The 7,526-nt window shown below is 47.5% G+C and overlaps 1 long non-coding RNA gene across 1 annotated transcript; it reads left to right on the top strand.

Annotated features, from left to right (window-relative positions):
• The first annotated feature begins 5,791 nt into the window (after nucleotides 1–5,791).
• Nucleotides 5,792–7,307, top strand: LOC134075065 (uncharacterized). The gene is made up of 2 exons (XR_009938010.1): nucleotides 5,792–6,020; nucleotides 6,690–7,307. It is a non-coding gene; the product is annotated as an uncharacterized LOC134075065 (long non-coding RNA).
• The last annotated feature ends 219 nt before the right edge of the window (nucleotides 7,308–7,526 follow it).

The raw sequence follows: 7,526 nt of genomic DNA on the forward strand, positions 1-7,526 counted from the left end.
CGTGTCAGTAACTCAGACTCTGGATAGATCACTTGTGGCAGAGAAGTGTCCGGCCGCCCCATGAGAAGAGAGTTTGGAGTCACCGGGTCTGGATCTGAGACATCCGAGGACACGTAACCCAAAGGTTTGGAATTAAGTATGCCTTCAATCTCCACCAAGACTGTCCTGAGCACCTCTTCTGGCACAGTCTGTGCTCCGAGAACTGTGTACAATGATGCCTTAATGGATCGTATTTCCCGTTCCCACGAGCCGCCAAAGTGAGGAGCACTTGGTGGGTTGTAGCGGAAATCGATCTGTTGGGCAGTCAATTGCTCTTTCAGGGCTGGCTGGAGGGCTTGGAATGCCTCTTTCAGTTCTTTGTCTCCACCCCTGAAGTTTGTTCCTCGGTCACAAAGAATCTCATGTGGTTTGCCTCTTCTGGACACGAAACGACGGAGTGACATGAGGAAGGAGTCTGAGTCGATGCTTGAAAGAAGGTCTATGTAGACTGCTCGGGTTGTAAGACACTTGTACAAGATGCCCCAGCGCTTTTCATTGCGCCTCCCTACTCTGATCTGAATTGGGCCAAAACAGTCTATTCCGGTGGAGTAAAAGGCTGGCTTGTAGAGCCTTAGACTGGAGGGGGGCAGGTCAGCCATTCGTGGGATGTCAGGTGTTCCACGCCACTTGCGGCACTCAGGGCAGCCGTGTTGGAACTTGCGAATTGCCTGCCTGCCTCTCAAGATCCAAAAACGCCGTCTGATCTCTGCAAATACCCTTTCTGGACCGGGATGGTGTAAGTCGTTGTCGTAGCGTTTGATGATCAGCTTAGTAATGGGATGAGCAGGATCAAGCACAATTGGGTGTTGCACTTCCGGATCTAGTTGATCACATCTACGAAGGCGGCCTCCAACCCGAATGAGCTGGGTATTGGTGTCAAGCTCAGGGGCTAGTGTGACTAGTCTACTGTTTGTAGAGACTGGATTCGCAGCCTGTAACTGGGCCATGTCATCTGGAAAGCTCTCCATCTGAGATTGACGAAGAACATCTAATTCAGCTTTCCTGAGGTCGTCTACTGACAGGTTGTGGGTATCTGAAGCCGCCCCGTGTAGTGGACAGGCTACAGCTTCAAGGAGTTCCTGAAATGTGCTGTACTGACTAACATCAAGCTGGGGTGGACCACTGTTGACAGCTGTAGCTCCACAAAAGGTTTGTTTCCGCAGCTCCTCAGGATCATCTGCTGAGCGTCCAGATGGCTTTTCAGGCCAATAGGTCTCAGGCTGCCAAAGGAAGGATGGGCCTTGAAACCAATGGGGCTGTTCTACCAGCTGTGTCAGAGTTTTCCCTCTGGTGATGTCATCAGCAGGGTTTCTTTGTGAGTCAACATAACGCCAGGTTCCAGCATCAGACAATTCCTGAATTTCCGCAATCCTAGTACCCACAAAGACTTTGTATTTGCAAGATTCGGATTGCAACCATGTAAGGACCGTCATAGAATCTGTCCAGTAGATGTAGCTGTGGACGTAAACGGTTAGCTCTCTCTTCAGGACTGATGCCAACTGGGCACCTGTTAAGGCAGCAGACAGCTCCAGCCTTGGGATAGACAGTTGCCGTTTGGGAGCCACTCTAGAGCGTGCGGCAATGAAAGCAACATGGATGCATCCACTGTTGTCTTCAGTGCGTAGATACGCAACGGCACCGTATGCTCTTTCCGATGCGTCACAAAAGATGTGGATGCTACGGTGGCAGGTGTTGACATCTAGCTCTGCTGTGGTGTAGCATCTCGGCAGTGTGATGCGTGCCAGCTGCGGGAGTTCCTCTACCCAGGAGAACCATGCTTGAAGGAGGTCATGAGGTAAGTCTGGATCATCCCATTCACGCTTCCGATCCCAGAGCCTCTGTACCAAGATCTTGGCCCTGGTGGTAAATGGCACAATGAATCCAAGTGGATCGTACTGGCAAGGATCCTGTAAATGCTGCGCATTGTGGGCTGAGCGTCTGTCTCCAACTGGCCATGCTTGTAGCCAAGTGTGTCTGACTGCCAGTGCCATATCAATCCGAGAGTGCGCTCCTCTGGATCGGTCGTGTCTTGGTTGAACCAGAGTTCACTACTTTCAGATATGGACTCTGAGGGCAGATGGCTGATAATGCTTGGGCAGTTGCTGGCCCATTGCCGCAAATCGAACCCACCTTCCGCAAGGAGATGCCTAAGATCATCCACCAGTTGCTTTGCTTCCTCAGCGGTGCGTAGACTCTGTAGACAATTGTCTACATAGAAGCACTGTTCGACTGTGGTACGCAACTTGTCTCCAGCCTCCGTGTGGTTGGTCACATGTTTCTGGAGAGCGAAGGTGGCACAGCAGGGGCTTGAGGTTGTGCCAAAAGGCAGGACTTGCCACTGATAGATATCTGGAGGGTCATTCCTCCTCATCTCTCTCCAAAGGAACCGCAGGAGTGGCTGGTCCTCTGGGAGAAGGCGGACCTGATGGAACATGCCCTTTATATCTGAACTGATCACAAAGGGATGTTCACGGAAACGAAGAAGAACACCGAGCAGTGTAGCACCCAACACAGGTCCAGGCAGGAGGTGATCGTTCAAACTGATGCCCTTGTGAGAGAAGGAACAGTTGAAGACGATTCTATTCTTCCCGTTGTGTTGGACCATATGGTGCGGGATGTACCACCCAGGACTTGTGGCTACTTCCACCATGGGGATCTTCTTAACGTAACCGGCTTCTACCAACTTGCTTATCTCCATGTTGTAGGTGGCAGCTTTCTCAGGATCACTAGCAAGCCTCTTCTCGGTACCACGCAGGTGAGCCATAACTGATTCCTTTGGCGCAACCAGAGGAGGTAGGTCTCTTTTCCACGGCAATGGAGTAGCATACCGCAGGATTCCTTCTACTTCCACGCGAATGGTCTTCTCCTCCAGAATCCGGATGGCCTCTGTGTCTTGCCTTGAGCGTGTTACAAGTTTTTCACTTCGGTAGGGCAAAGTATCTAATTGCCACAATTTTTCTACATGGCTGAGTAACTCTGAGGTGTCCAGGTCAATGGATGTCAGAAGGCATTGCTGAGTGGTCAGGCTGTGTTTCAGCAGCTTAGAGGGACCCTGAAGCGACCATCCCAACTGCGTCTTGACTGCGGCTGGCCCTCCTGGGGGGCCCAGGCGAACAGGCTCAGTTGGCGTTATGAGATGTGGATGGTCCGATCCTATGAGTAGCAAGGGTTGTGCACAGTCAATAGGCTGGAGAGGTAAGTTCTTGAGGTGCCGATATAACTTCTTCAACACGGCGACAGGGTAAGTGTGTGGTGCCAGACCGAGCTCTTTGGCAGTGAATGCCCTTCGAATGTGGAAGGTCTGATTGGGTTGGTTGGCAGGTGAAACTGTGAGTGACACTGTGGCTCCCTGGATAACTCGCACATCTTGGCGCACTGTGCGCAAGGACAGCTCTTCGGGTGTTCCTTGGAGGCCAAGCTGTTGAGCTGCGTCATGCAGCAAGATGGTGCGCTCTGAACCGTCATCTAGTAGAGCATATGTGTCCAAAGAGTTGTCACCGTTCCTCAAGATGACCCGGCTCATCTTCAGTAGCACTTTGCTGCTGCCAGTGGGTCTGTCCACATAGAGGGTTTCAGCAGTGGAGCAGGTTGGTTTGGCACTCTCTGATGGTCTGGTAGTTGACTTCATGGAAGTAGCAGCCTTACCTCCACCTGTGTTCACCTCATGAAGGATCTCCAGATGCCGCTTATCACATTTCTTACATTTGGCCTTCAAAGTGCATTCGGCTGACATGTGTTCCCTTCCGCACTTCCAGCATCTCTGATTGGACCGAATCCATTTTACGATCTGCTCTGTGGTGAGGATCTGGAAATTCACACACTGATTCAGATAGTGTTGAGTGGTGTTGCAAAAGGGACAGAACTTCTTGGGCTGTTCCCTGGGCTGATCTGAACCACTTGATTGTGCTTCCGGCGGGGATGCTTTTGACTCACTGCTGTGAAGAACTGTTGTGGACTTGGGCTTTGACTTATAGTCCTTGCGTTGTTCTTTGGAGCCCTGGCGTTCTTTGCTGTGGTCAACATTGAACTGTGAACCATCTACCTGGACCCTTACCTCATACTCTAGCCATTCAGCTAGGTCAAGAAGAGTGGGAATGGGAGTTCTTATGGGATTCACATACCTCCTGAAGCTAGCTCTTAAATCATGAGGCAACTTGCCTAGGAGTCGTGAAACATGGGATCCGCACCACAGCTCCGTCCGTCCACTGCTGCCAAGTTGTTCCAACATGCCTACCAAGGCACGCACTTTAAGAGCAAATTGTCGAAAGGCCTTTGTGTCCCCTGTCCTGATATTTGGCTCCTCCATTAGCTTTGAGATGCGCTGAAGTGCAAGCTGGTGAGGTTGGCCATATATCTCAGTCAATGCCTCCATTGTCTCAGTATATGGATCTCGGCTGTGACTGTAGGAATCAGCGATGAGCAATGCTTCTTCCAGTTTCAGGTGATCCTGTAGAATCTGGAACTTGAAGCGCTCGGTAGCGTCAGGAGGGAGAAGGTTGTCAAGAGCCACTTTGAGCCTTGCAAACTCACGTGGATCTTCATTGACAAAGTCGGGAATCTTTGGCTTTGGGCCCCTGTATGTGAGCTCCCTTTCCCCTGCAAGATTTCCATGAGGACGGCGTTCAGGTGAGTAAGAAGGTTCACGGCGTTTGGGGCTAGGATGTCGACTCCTGTTGTAAGCTCTTGAGGAGTCATCTCTGTATTTGCTCGAATAATCATGATGATGGTCAGCAGGTGTACTTGCATTCTGATATCCATGGGATGGTGAAGATCTGCGAGAGCGATGATACCAGGTTGAGTCAGGGAGAGGGTACTCACGTGAAGAGTAGCTGTGGTGAAGAGGAAATCCACGGCGGCTACTTGTCTCTCCACTATTGTGGTCTCGAGAGGGGGATACTCTATCTCGGCTGAATGACCGTCCCATCCTTTCCAGACCACGGGCAATGTCATCAACATCCTCTCTTTCCATTGCATGCCGTAGCTTGCCCTCAGTAGCTGTCGATTCGGATCGATACATTGGAGGACGCGGATCCTGTTGATCTCTTGGAGACGTCTCCATGCACTGTGAAATCGGCGAGCTCGATCTAGAGGGTGAGGCCCTGGCCCCTGTACTATGACGCCTTGGAAGTGAGTAGTAGGAACTGTGATGATAGAAAGACTCTTGCTGCGCCTTCATTTCCTCTAGACAGCGTCTTAAACCAGTGTTTTCTTCAGCAAGGAGGAGTATACACCTCTCAAGGCCTGGAACAGCTGATCTTCCTCCATCTGAGACTTCGGGTGTTGTGGGTGACTGACTCTTCTCTTTGGCCGACATGGTTGGGCTGTAGAACTTGCTGCTCCGGCTCGAAGGACCATGAAAAGGATTCTGGGTGATGAGGGATGCAGTTCTTAATTTCCGGTAGCAACCTCTACAGGGTGTCCAGTCAGAACACGGAAACCAGATTGTTGGTCAAAGAGTTGTTTTTATTGTTTCTTCACACCCACAACACAGCTGAATGATGAGGAATTATATGGAATGTATATGATTGTGGATGTATGTATGTGTATTTGTGTCTGTGTGAATGTGTGTGTGTGGTTCTGTAATAAAACAATGAGACAATATCTGTCAATGTCCTATTTAGCTATGCAGCTAGCATAACATACATGGTACCCTGAACTGTTAAGCTAATAAACAGCCAGAGGCTAATATGGCTAACAATGAAAACAAGTAGCAAAACTAGCAAACTAGCTAGACCATGGCTGTGTTCGAAACTGCGTGCTAAATACTAGTCACATACTGATAATGACGTGAAGTAGCAAATAGTATGCAGTGTTTGGAAAATGTAATATTACCAGTACACAAAAGTTTCCCGGATGTTATACTGATGGGATACTGCATCCCATAATGCATAGCGATTGTTTCCAGCTTCAGAAAATGTCAGTAACAATGGCGGACAGCGAAGGGACAAGTATGGCAAAAACCGGAGAGGAAGAGCACAAATGTGAGTATTAGTTGGGTGTTTTGGTATGGAATGTTTCGTGGCTTCTGTTATTGTGGAAGTTTTATTACTGTAGAGCTGTATTTGTGTATGTGCAAGTGAATAAATAGCCCAACTTATCCAAAGCTAACGTAAACTAACTGGCGCTCAATGGAAATGAATGGTAGAAACCTGTTAGCTTGCTAAGTCGCTAAGTAGCATGACGATTTTCTAGCCTCTACAGTAGGTAACGTCGTCATTCACATTAACGAGAGCAATGTTTATTTATAGCCTAGTTATCGTTATGGTTATCGTTCTTGGTGTGAACGGCCCTTATCTCCTAAGTGTTCTGTCAGTTATAACTGACAGAACTCTATTCGTACTTTTAAAAAATAAGTTTAATTTACAAAAGTGTAATGTGAAAATCTTTGATAGCTAAGTTGCTTTGGTATCTACTGAGAAATGAGCACCTGGTTCAAAACAGTTCCCAGTTTAAGCCTACTGCTCTTTGATAAGTGATATCATAGCCGGATTTGGGTATAACCAGAGAATGTCTAGGGCTCTGGTATAGCCTAACGATGGAAAATAAAATGGTAATGGCAGAAAATAATTTTCTCCTTACTAATATTTTATTTTAAATGAGTGTTTATAAGAAAGTGTCTAAGATGGTAAAGATGTAACCTCTATCTCTAGGACTGGCACAACGTCATGCACAGTGGTCTTGGGAACATCGAAGGCTTCTGCAACAACCCTGTAGGAGGTGGATAACCAATACTGAATGATGACAACCTCCAGTCTCTCCCCCAGCCTCCATCACAGTCCACTTCAAGTGTGTCCACAAGGGCATTGACAGAAGTCGTTCTTCAGATCCACATCTCCAAAGAGGAGACGGACAATAGATAGAATAGTGTTGCCATTCAGTTAGCAATATTGTCCCCTGGGGTCATTCTGAGAGAATGTGCACTTGTTGTTTTTCTTGATATTAAAGTTCAGACATTTTAATCATTAAATTGAAAGTATTTTGTTTAATGTTTAGTGTCATTTGTAAGGTAACTGTCATACAGTGGTCATTATGGGATTATCAATTGTCAGTGTAGCACAGTTACATTTACTTAATTTCACATTTCACTTAGTTGCAAACCCAAGTCTTGCCAATAATGACACCTTTTTGATCCATTAACCATGGTTGCATACGCCTTCATAAGAAAAGACAACTGTGGGCTACAATATTGTTAGTTTCTCTAGGCATATTGGTCTAATCACTCTGAATTCCTGCTGAAGAACGAGATTAAAGACCATCAGTATTGCAGACCTTCTTCTCCTTGCTTGTTTGTTGGCTCTCACCACAGAGAGGTAGCCTAAGACATATCAAAACGGTAGGATTTTATGAACATTGTTGGCACTCTGATGGCAGCACAACAATAATTTTATAACACTGCACTTACCTGATTTCACAGCTTGTGCATCCTCTTAGCCTAACTCTTATAACTTTTGTTTCAATTCATTGTATTCTTTTCTGTTATTTAAATT

This window comes from Sardina pilchardus, unplaced genomic scaffold (genome assembly GCF_963854185.1).
Source record: "Sardina pilchardus unplaced genomic scaffold, fSarPil1.1 HAP1_SCAFFOLD_138, whole genome shotgun sequence".
Classification (NCBI taxonomy): Eukaryota; Metazoa; Chordata; class Actinopteri; order Clupeiformes; family Clupeidae; genus Sardina; species Sardina pilchardus.